Source organism: Panthera uncia, chromosome D1, assembly GCF_023721935.1.
Source record: "Panthera uncia isolate 11264 chromosome D1, Puncia_PCG_1.0, whole genome shotgun sequence".
NCBI lineage: Eukaryota > Metazoa > Chordata > Mammalia > Carnivora > Felidae > Panthera > Panthera uncia.
The window spans coordinates 70,916,341-70,928,478 of record NC_064808.1 but is presented as its reverse complement, the minus strand read 5'-3'; positions in this window follow the sequence as shown (position 1 = coordinate 70,928,478).

Here is a 12,138-nt window from a genome sequence, read left to right as displayed (position 1 = left end):
CTGAAGGAGGGTCCAGACACTGAGCTGTCAGCACAGAGCCTGACGTGGGGCTCCAACTCATGAACCACAAGATCATGACCTGAGCTGAAGTCGGATGCTTAACCGACTGAGCCCAGGTGCCCCCAAAATTAACAAAAAATTAATAGAGAGGGGTACGTGGGTGGCTCAGTCAGTTAAGCGTCCGACTCTTGGTATCAGCTCAGGTCATGATCTTAGTTTTGTGAGTTCAAGCCCCACACCGGGCTCTGTGCTGATAGCCGGGAGCCTATTTGGGATTTTCTCTCTCCACCTCTCTCTCTCTCTCTGCCCATCCCCTGCATTTTCTCTCTCTCAAAATACATAAACTTTAAAAGAAATTTAAAAGAGAACAAAAGGAAAAGAGAATAAATTAACCAATTAGGTGGTGGGTCTGACTCTGGTTTACTTATTTTCATACCTAGAATCCTCCAATGTTCCCACCTTTTTAAAAGAATTTCAAAATCTCCATCCTCCAGACTTTCTGCATGCCAACTCTGATGTGCCTTTTGTGTGCTAGTCTTTACTACACCGGCCCTTGCCTGTGCAGGAAATGCATACTGAACTGTGCAGAATTCTTTGGCATTCGCTGTTTTCTTACCTTGGTATCTTCACCCACTGCCTACTCAATGTGGATATTCATTCAGTTTTATTTCTTCCTCTTCATCTCCACTCTCTAAGGCCAAACATAGGCTAACATCAGTGATTCATTTGTTCAATTCGTTTATTTGACCAGCACTGGAGAACTTTTTCTTAACCCATGGAAAACGTTTACTTTCCAATCCTGTTTTTCCTGTTTGGCACCGTTGACCTACATGACAGTGGCAGTTTCAGCTTTGTGGGTCCACAGTGCTTTGTGTATGCCAGTTCTCACAGATTCTTTTGAATAAATGATCCCCTGGCTGGAGCCTATTCATGTGAGCATGCTCTCCTGGCTAGAACGAAACTCACAAAGTGTGTTTGCAATTAATTAAAATACTTAATTTAACTGTTTGGTAAAATTTGCTAAGATTCATGTACAATGTGAGATTGGTGTTACCCAGAGAGTCCTATTTATTCCAAGATCCCTTTGCTACTTGTCTAGTACAACACCAGCGCTCACCTGGCTTGCTTCAGCTCCAAGTTGTCTTCAGCTTTGCTGCCTTGAATCCGTTCTCCATCCTGCTTCACAGGGATCTAGTTTCTAGAGCACAGATCAGATTGTGCCCACCCCTGCCTAAAGCACTCTGATGGCTTCTCTGTGTTTTTAGGATAAAGTCCATGCTCCTGAGTCAGAAGACCCTACAGGATCTCCTCACAGCTCAAATCTTCAGAGAAAATGCTCCTCATTTTCTTGCCACTCCACTCACCTTTGCTGTTCCTTCTTTCTGGAATAATGCTCCCCCACCCCAACAGACAAATAACTCTTATTTATCTCTTATATGACTATTCCCCCACCCCCTGCCTAGGTCTGAGCTTTTGTTTGTATAGCATTCTATATATTCTCTATGGTAGCATGTTTCACAATAGGTTTTAATTGCATGCTAATTTTTATCTAAACGCTGTGAAACTGAGGATTCATAAGGGTGGTGCTCATTTCTATCTTGTTCACATATTAACACAAGGGTCTGAGATAAGATAGCACTCAATGGTTAATTGTTAAGTTTAGTGGAGCCTCATTAACAAAACTAACAACACACATATTCTATTAAAAAAAATTCTTGGGCACCTGGGTGGCTCAGTAAGCTAAGCAACCAACTCCTGGTTTCAGCTCAGGACATGATCTCAGTTTCATGAGTTTGAACCCCGTTTCTGGCTCTGTGCTGGCAGTACAGAGCCTGCTTGGGATTCTCTCTCTCCCTCTCTCTTTCTCTGCCCCTCCCCTGCTCACACTGTCTCTCTCAAAATAAATAAATAAACTTAAAAAAATTTTTTTTAAATTCTTCAATAAGCATGGTGCTTTCTCATTTCGTATCACTAAACTGGTTACCTACAGAAAATGGAATGACCCTTCTGGAGTCTGTTGTAGCCTCAGCTAGCTGTCCAAGAGAAAGAAAATGCTCCGCACAAAGGAATGTTCACCTGTTTCCTGGGACCACTCCCAGGCCTGAAGTGCCTGGTGAAAACTGGGATCGTCAAGTTAGGACCATCAGCACAACGATAATAATCTGTACTTGTTGAGTGCCTTTGATGTGACAGTGCTTTTAATGTACATGGTTTTTTCCTTTTGTAGGCTCAGAACTACCTTATAAGGCAGTATCATCATGGCTCCTTTATATGAGGAAGCTGAGCTCGGAGGTAAGTAACTTGCCCAAGGATTCCAGTGTCAGTAAGTCTCAGAGCCAGAATTCAGTCAGGGCTGTCTCATTCCAGTGCCTTTGTTCTCCGGATTTCAACACGTTGTCTCTCTCAGGACTTCCCATACATGCCAGCTGGGAATGAAGTAGACACTGGGAAAATCTGCCTGAGTGGACTCAGGGAACAGTGAGTCTCTCCTAGGAACAGAATGTCGGGAAAACAAGACTATCCATCTCTATCATCGTTGCTCACAAATAAATCCCTTTTGTGAGCCCACTGCCTAGGTGAGGATAAGAAATATGAGTTTTTGAGAAGTTTTAAAGGCGGGTGAAAGACTTCTCCTTCAAAATCTGTGTTTGCCAATACCCACTCAGCAGCGAGCTCCGAAGGCCGGGGAAGCCTCCTTCGGCCGGTGAGCAGTGCTGCTGCAAACAGCTGTTCATTATCACAGCGCCACAGCATCGTCAAGTGTCTGCAGTATTAAAGTAAATCCTTGCCTCTCTGACCCCTGCCAGATCCAGTCATCCAAGAGATGGCTCCTGAGATACATCTCAACAAGCTGCGTGAAAAACAAGAACTTGATAGTCCAGCTGTTACCAAATGGGAAACTTCCTATTATTCCAAGGTGTGTTATGCTAAATGACTAATCATTTTTTATTGATTCTCAGTGCTATTTGTCAGGATGTCCTGAGTACATAATCCTCGCTGATCTTGTGGTCCTTGGAAATGACAGCTAAAGCCAGCAGCTGGCTTAGTGGAAGGGTGAGATTAAGATAGTAGTGTCTCTTCTGCTGCATTATTCATATAAGGAAGCCCATTCACTAATGGCCATGCAGGACTCCTATTAACTCTTGGTGCTTAAGAACAAGAGTGGAGGATCAAAGTCTTAGCAAAAGTACAAGTATAAGCTTATGTGAAAATGTCAATAACTTTTAGGTATTTTATTCCCATAGCTTAAGGCTTTAAATTCTGAGTTCGAGAAAGGTAGGCTGATGTCCGTGACCATTTCATTTCCCCCGGCTGGTAAGTATATGTACCACATGTCGCCTCAAACAGACCTGTGGATTGGGTAAATGAGTGACTCAACCACTCAGCTCCTTTAAGGAAACTTGCAGAAACTTATCCCTCATTTTTTGGTATTTAATGTGCATGTGCACATGCACATATGCATGTGTGTGTGTTTGTGTATATATACATATATATACATGAACACACGTGTATATAAACATGCATGCATACATGTGTGTATGTCTGTATTTATATATATCTATCTATCCATCTATCGATTATTTTAAAGGATTGGCTCACATCTCACTTGATTGCGGAGGCTCGGTGAGTCCAAAATCTGATGTCATAGGCCAGGAGACTGGAGCTGTAGGGAAGAATTGCAGTTTGAATCCAAAGGCCATCTGCTGGCAGTATTTCTTCTTGCTCTGGGAAAGTCAGTCTTTGTTCTACAAAGGCCTTCAACACACTGGATGAGGCCTGTCACATTATGGAGAGCAATCTGTTTTATTCAAGGCCTATCAATTTAAGTATTAATCTTGTCCAATAGCACTCTTGAAGGCACATCCAGAATAATGTTTGACTAAATATCTGGGCACCCATAGCCCATCCACGTTGACACATAAAATTGCCATCAGTCAGCCTCTCATCACTTTGCTGCATTGCTTTGCATTCTCACCAGTAATGTATGAAAGTTCCAGTTGTTTTGCATCCTTGTCAGCACTTGGTATTTTCAATATTTTTATTTTTGCCATTTTAATAGTGATCGTATAGAGATTAAAACTGCGTTTTTTTTAATGTTTATTTATTTATTTTGAGAATGAGAGAGAGAGCAAACAAGTGGGGTAGGGGCAGAGAGAAAGAGGGAGAGAGAATCCCAAGCTGGATCCACGCTGAACATGTTCTCAGCTCAGAGCCTGACATGGGGCTAGATCTCACAACCAGGAGATCATGAGCTGAGCTGATGTCAAGAGTCAGAGGCTTACCTGACTGAGCCACGCAGGTGCCGCTAAAACAGTGGTTTTTAATTTGCATTGTCCTGATGGCTAATAATGTTGAGCTTTTTGAGTACTTGTTTCTCATTCTTATGTTCTCTTTTGTGAAGTTCAGGACCTTTGCCCATTTTTGATTAGGTTGTTTTATTATTGAGTTTTAAAGATTTGTTATATATTCTAGATAAAGTCCATTGTTGGATGTGTAATTTGCAAATATTTTCACCCAGTCTGTATCTCATCATTCTTTCATAAGTATCTTTGGCAGACCAAAGTTTTAAGGTTGGGTGAAACTCATTTTATCATTCTTTTTCTTTTCTGACTTTTGTGTCATTTTTACGAACTCTTTACCCTTATTCCATGTCTCAAAGATTTTCTATTTTTTTTCTAAATGGCCTGTAGCTTTATGTTTTAAATTTATAATTATGATTTGAATTAAAATTTATAAAATGTGTGAGGTATAGGTCAAAGTTCACTTTTTATATATAGAAGCCCATTTGTTCCAACACCATTTATTGAAAAGATGACCCTTTCTCAGTTGAATTATCTTTGCACCTTTGTCAAAGTTCAAATGGCCATATTTGTATGGCTATATTTCTGGACTCTAACTTTTATCCCAATGATCTATATGTCTATCTCTTTGGTATTAGCAAAGTTTTACTGTCTTATCCTAATTTAATTATTGTAGCTTTATAGTAAGTCTTAAAGTCATGGTTTGATTTCTAAAATTTGGTTGTTCTTTTTCAGAATACCTGTCCTATTTTTTCCCCTACATATGAACTTCCTGCTACCCTGTACCACATGTTCTGCTTCAGGCTAATCCTTGTGTCAAGATATACCCTGTTTCTTTCTGCCTCTAGGCCTTTGCTCAGGGTGCCTTCTCTACTTATGTCCTTCCCTGCCATTTGCTCTCAGAGTCCCAGCCATGTTTTACCATGCAGATCAAATCCTATGAAGTCCCTTGGCTTGTGTTTGTACCTAATATACAACATTGGGTGAGTTGAGTGATGTGAATCATAGCACAATGCAGAGGACATGAGAGAACTAGAGAATCCACTGCTCTCCTAGACTTTCTTTTTTTATGTTTGTTTATTTTTGAGAGAGAGATAGAGTACAAGGAGGGGGGAGAAGCAGAGAGAGAGGGAGACACAGAATCCGAAGCAGGCTCCAGGCTCTGAGCTGTCACCACAGAGCCTGATGAGGGGCTTGAACCCATGAACTGCAAGATCTTGACCTCAGCCAGTTGGACACTTAACCAACTGAGTCACCTAGGAGCCCCTCTCCTGCACTTTCTGCCAGGGCTTTTAGGAGCTGAAGTGAAACTTTGCCTTTCCTGAACTCCAGCCAGTTGCCTCTCACAAATCCATTACTGTTAAGATGAATGGATAGAAGAGAATGCCTTCACAGGTGTGTTTTCATTCTGAAGGCAACAAATATTCAGAATTGACAACGGAGGTGAAAGGTGGCATTTTGGGACAATATATTCTTTTAACGCTGTTCAGACAGGTGACAGTTTGCCCCATGGAAGAGTTGGCATTTCCATAGCACTGTATCCATTCAGACCTCTTGGCATACCATATGGTGAAGGTCAAGGTCAGATTTATATTCTTTTTCCCAAGAATAAAGCAGAGACAGAAAGTTGAATTTGCTTCTTCCACCTGCCAAGAAAGGAAAGGGAAGGAAATTAGCATATCCTGAGCATTCATTAGTTAAATTTCTGTACCAGGTATTTCATATACTACAGTTATTATACACTAATCATTTCGCTCTGCTCTTACCACCAAGATAGGTGAGGTTATCTTCATTTTACAGGTGTGGAAAGTAAATTTAGGAGACTTGACTAGGGTTAGCTATTTAGTAAAAACTGAGCCTCAGTGCACCTGCAGCACTCACAAGCACACACACAAATCAGAGTGGACGGTTAAGTGGGAGACCTATGATGTATGGGATGTGTAAGAGGGATACCGTGAGCTGATACCATTGAACTCTGAGTGTATATTGTAAGTTGTTAAGGAACTCTTTCATGTTTATGAATATCTTTGAGTTATTTAATGATGTAGCTTATATTTGGGTTAATTTTGCTCCATTTACTTGTAAACCACTGTCATTTTGTGAACTATCATGACATTTCCTTGAGGGCACTTCAGAACAGACATGGAAAGTTTAGTTCTCTGCCATAGAGAAGCTGGTGTCGAAGGAATGCGACTGAGAGGAATGTAGGCAACAGAGAGAGGGGACCAGAGCGGGCCACAGCTGATCACAACTTGCTGAGATATTGCTGCTCCCAGTGATTGATAAAGAAAGATTTTTATTTTTTTTACTTTTAATGTTTTCATACTTGTATTTAAAATTTTTCACAGATAAGATTAACTTAGAGGATAAAGGGGCAGCATTCACTAAGGAGGCTAATGTCTATCCATTGAAGGTAACTGAATAATCTTAATCTCCTCTAGTTTCTGTTTATTGACTAAAGCACAGTCTTTAGTACAGTTAATATGGCCTGTATGATAGGGACCCTGGTAATGTGCCTCATCCCCTCTCTTGTCTCTCTGCATTGCACAGTTATTGAACTGCTGTACTTCATGCACCCCAAATAATTCCTCTGCTCAGGGTACTCCTCCAATATCTACCACCTTTCCTGTGTAAGACTAATTCCTATAATGATAGTGGGAACTTTATTAATTAGAAATTATGTTTATTAGGGTGCCTGGGTGGCTCAGTTAAGCATATGACTCTTGGTTTCAGTTCAGGTCATGATCTCATGGTTGTGGGTTCGAGCCCCATGTCGGGCTCTGCGCTGACAGCACTGAGTCTGCTTGGGTTTCTCTCTCTCTCTCTCTCTCTCTCTCTCTCTCTCTGCTCTTCCTCACTTGCACTTTCTCTCTAAATAAGTAAAGAAACTTAAAAAAATTATTTTTATTAATAGTAATTAATTAATTAATTAATTAATTTCATTTAGCAAGAGAGGAACCATACTTTGTGGAGTTTAACACAAACATTTTACAGGCTGCACTAGTCATGGCTCTATTGAAATGACCCAACATAGCTGGTGGCTGAAGTAGAGATTGCTGAGAAACTTCCAGTTATGTTGACACACACACACACGCACATGCACACACACACACACACACAGAAGCAGTGGAGACCCTATGTCAAAGGGAGATTTTATTTTTTTTTAATTTATATAGCTTTGTAGTTCCTGAGAGATTTCAGAATTGGGAAGGAATGAATAGTGTATTTTGATATATGTGCTATGCATAATGAACTAGACTATGTTAATGTTCTTTGTGAAATGTAAGGAAAGATTAGAATTCACTTTTAATTACCTTTTGTTGATGGGCTATACTATGTACAATTTCATGATTCCATGAAGAAACTGGGCCATATAGGCTTCCAACTTGTGTTCAGATTATACTTCCACTCATTCTTCATGTTTCAGCTAAGTCACATCCTCTGGAAAGCTTTTCTTTACCTCTGAGTCTACATCAGATCCTAATGTAGCCTTTACCAAGTTACATTGTAAATGCACCTTTAGTTGTCTTTTTCCTCCCATATGCTGGAATATCTATACAGGCTAGGCCTGTATCTATTTTGTTAATCATTGTGTTCCTGCACTTAGCATCTGGAATGGCACAGAATATAAACTCCAAAGATTCAGAGAAGGAAAATAAAAGGAAAAAAAAAATGACTGTAGTATGATTAAGTCATATAGTTATCATGGGGCACTGGAAATCTTTTTCTCCTGGCTGCTGTATAGGTGATCATTTAGTAAATGTCTGTTGAGTCTTTGCTATGTGCAAGAGCTGTTTTGGGCACTTGGATGAAAGAGAGATGGAAACTAATTATGTCCTTGTCCTAAAGAAGTATGCACTTTGCACACTGAGTGAGGCAGAGTTAAAAGTTAATTGAATTCCTATTTTGTTGATCACAATAAGCATTTTTTATGGACTACTTATAATGCTGTAAGATATTGCTCTTTTCAAATTATTTTTAATATTTGACGACCATCTAAAAAAATGCCTGCACCATCCAAAAGAAGCCCCCCGCAATATCTTGATGGCAACACTCAGGCCAAGAAAAGATCCAGAAAGAAAATAAAAAGCTTCTCTTGGATGCACTCTAAAAATTTGCGTCTTAACCATGAAGAGGCTTTTTCCAAAGCATTTATGGGAATAAGGAAGAAAAGTCTGCAAGAGCATGAGTAAATGTGAATTATATCACGATACAAGGATAGTTTGGAGGTGAGCTCAGAGAAGGTGAGGACAGTAGGAATTGTGAAGTGCTTCAAAGAAGCTGAGCATCTCACATGAAGAAATGTATTTATTATCATATCTTGGTCGTGGATTCCTTAATTCACTGGAAGTATGCATTGTTAGTCTTATACTGCAATCAACTCAAGTTCATAACTCCTGTAGCCAGGGGCTGCCTCACATTCATTTCTCTGTCCATCATGCTTTATACCTGGTAGTTGCCCTCATGTCTGGGCTCAGAAAAATGTACAAAGCAAGATAATTCAAAACAAGAGATAATCAGAGGATTATTGATATTTTTTTTTGCCTTTGGTGTTTTTGCCTTCTTTTTAATATTTTTCTTGAAGCACTATTCAAATAGCTTTCTATTGCCATAAATGCAGCTTGATGTAGTGAAAAATTGAACTCCTGTTTCTTGACTCCATCCTTCGTGACAGTGAATTTATATGCCTTAGCTCAGCTAATCTTCACATCAGGCTTCAGTACTAAATATTATGTGCTAGTCCCATTTTGTAGATAAAGGAACTCAGCTTCAGGGAGGAAGACTGACTTGCCCAGAGACACACAGTTAGCAAGACCCAGAGGCTGCAGTCACACTGAAGTGTCTGGGCTTAAAGCATGTATATTCCTTCTGCTGCAGCACCTATTTAAGAAACAGGAAGCACATTGGGACTCCAGTGTGCCATTTTCCAGGGGGTATGCACATCACTCTACTTCTGTGAATCTGTTTTCTGTGTTAAGTGGGGGACAACAACATCTATCTGATGAGTGATAGATACTAACTATTGATGTGTCTATGAACATTATCCATAGTCCTCATTACAGTCTTGAATAGGCATTAATATTCCCATTTTACAGATGAGAAAAGCATGTTTCAGAGATATTTAGAAACTGGCCATACATCACATAGATGGATAGTAATGCTAGAGCTGAGATTTGAACCCAAGTATGTCTGATTCAATCCAGTTACAGTTCCACTATTACCTGGGGGCCAGATTGTAGATGCTTTCAGCTTTGTGGGCCATTGGTCTGTTTTGCAACTATCAACACCATCATTGTAGTGTCAAAGAAGCTATAGGCAACATGCAAATAAATGAACATGGCTGGGTTCCAATAAAATTTATTTATGGACATTTCAATTTTTCTAAACGTCAATAATGTAAAAACCATTCTTCAACCTCAGCCAGGTGATCAAAGTTAAGATCATCAGCGAAAAGTTGTGCAACTAGTATATCAACACCCTTGATATGTGATGAGAATGGGACTCTACATTTATGTCCTTCCTCCACAAAACCTATAAACCCAATCTAACTGAGAAAAACACCAGATCCAAATTGAAATACATTCTACAAAATACCAGACCAGTATTCATCAAAATTATCAAGAAGAGTCTGAGAAACAGTCACGGCCAAGAGGAGCTGAAGAGCCATGATGACTGAATGTAATATGGTATCTTGGATGGGATTCTGGAACAGAAATAAACACTAGGGGGCTCCTGAGTGGCTCAGTCAGTTAAGTTGTCATTTAGGTCATGATCTTGTGGTTTGTGAGTTCGAGCCCTACATTGGTCTCTGTGTCAACAGCTCAGAGCCTGGAGCTTATTTCAGATTCTGTGTCTCCCTCTCTCTCTCTGCCCCTCCCCCACTCCCACTCTGTCTCTCTCTCTCTCTCTCTCTCAAAAGTAAATAAACATGTGTTTAAAAAAAAAGAAACATTAGGGTAAAAGTAAAGAAATCCTAATAAGATACTGACTTTAGTTAATAATAATGTTTCAATATTAGTTGTGGCAATCATGCCATAGTAATGTAAAACGATAATAATTGGGTAAACCGGGTGTGGGGAACATGGGAGCCCTTTGTGATATGCTTGCAACTTTTTTGTAAATCTAAAACTATTCTAAAGAAAAAAGTTTATTAAATGTTTTTGAAAAAATGTAAGCTCCGTCCTTCCCACCTGCAAAAAAAAAAAAAAAAAAAATCAGGGGCCATAGAGAAAGCAGATGGTGGGATAAATGTAGCCTCACAGGCCATAGTTAGCTGTCCACTGCACTGTGCTATTCGGCCTCTGTACCTTCCTTACTGGGCTAGTCAAAGAAGATGGTATATGTAATAGTACTTTGTAAAGGTGCAAGCTGTTATGTAGATGATAGCTTTATTTGTGCAATTAGTATATGTTTTTTCATCTAACAAACATTTACTGAGTGACTACTGTGTACAAGGTACGTTGCTAGATTTTGACCAGTGACGGTAAGAAGGACACAAGCCCGGCCTTGAGAATCTGGAGATTTAGGCATTTATATTAATTGCCACAATGCTACAAAAGACAAAATTAGTCACCATGTATGCATACCAGCTACAAAAGATTTGTAAAGGAAGGAGTGATAAATCTTTATGATGAGAAAAGGGAAAGATTTTCAAGGAGGAAGTGATGTTTGAACTGAGTCTTACATGATAAATATGAGCTCACGTAGGAGTAAAAGAGTTGAAGGTGAGGGGGAGGACAAGGGAGCCAGAGGACAATACAGGCAGAAGGAAGAGCCTGAATAGAAGGCTGGACATATGAGAGAGGAAGGCATGATTTGAAATTAACAGGAGGTTTGTTATGTCTGAGACACATGACATTATTCTGGTGTCTCCTGAGCACCCATTGCACACTGGACATATACAAGTGCATTTCATGTACAGCTGCTTATAGTCCTTCTTGTCTGGTAGGCTTCTGAAGTATATTTCTGTCATTGGCTGAATTCTTCCTCCCCCCAAGTTTTTATGTTGGAATGCTAACTGCCAGGTCCTCAGAATGTGACTGTATTTGGAGATAGGGTTTTTGAAGAGGTAGTCAAATTAAAATGACATCATTATGGTGGGCCCTAATCCAATACAACAGCTGTCCTTGTAAGAAGAAGAGATTAGGACACATACAGAGGAAAGACCATGTGAAGACACAGGGAGAAGATAGCTATCTACAAGCCAAGGAGGGAGACCCTCAGAAGAAACCAAACCTGCCGATTCCTTAATTTCAGACTTTTGCCCTCCAGACACATGAGGAAATAAATTTACATCATTTAAGACACACAGTCTATGGTACCTTGTCATGGAAGCTTTAGAAAACCAACATAATCTTCTACAAACTTCTCTAATTATCTATATCTCTCCAACTCTCCTGTTGTTACCCCAGTCCAAAGCAATGTCATCTTGTACTATTTACTATCTTCTCTTAAATAGTTACTCATATTTACTCTCGCAGCCCTCCAAACAGTTGCTCGCCTAACCTTAAGATGCAAAACGCCATCATGCCACTTCTCTTCAGTGACTATATATGGTGAAGCTTGAGATCAGAAGACCAAACAAAAGAACATTGCATTAGTTGGAGCAAAAAATGGTAGGGGCTTGAAATAAGACCAATGGAGTGGGGACACAGAGGAAGGGAGAAACCAGATGGACTTTGAAGGCAAAATCCAAAGAAATGTAGAGCTCATTAAATGGTGGGGAAGGAGAATAGAGATGGATCATGAATGTCTCTCAGATAGTTACATGTGTAGAATTCTTGCCACACAGAGCGGATAATTTTAAACTCTCCCTTCTTCATATGACAAAATCATT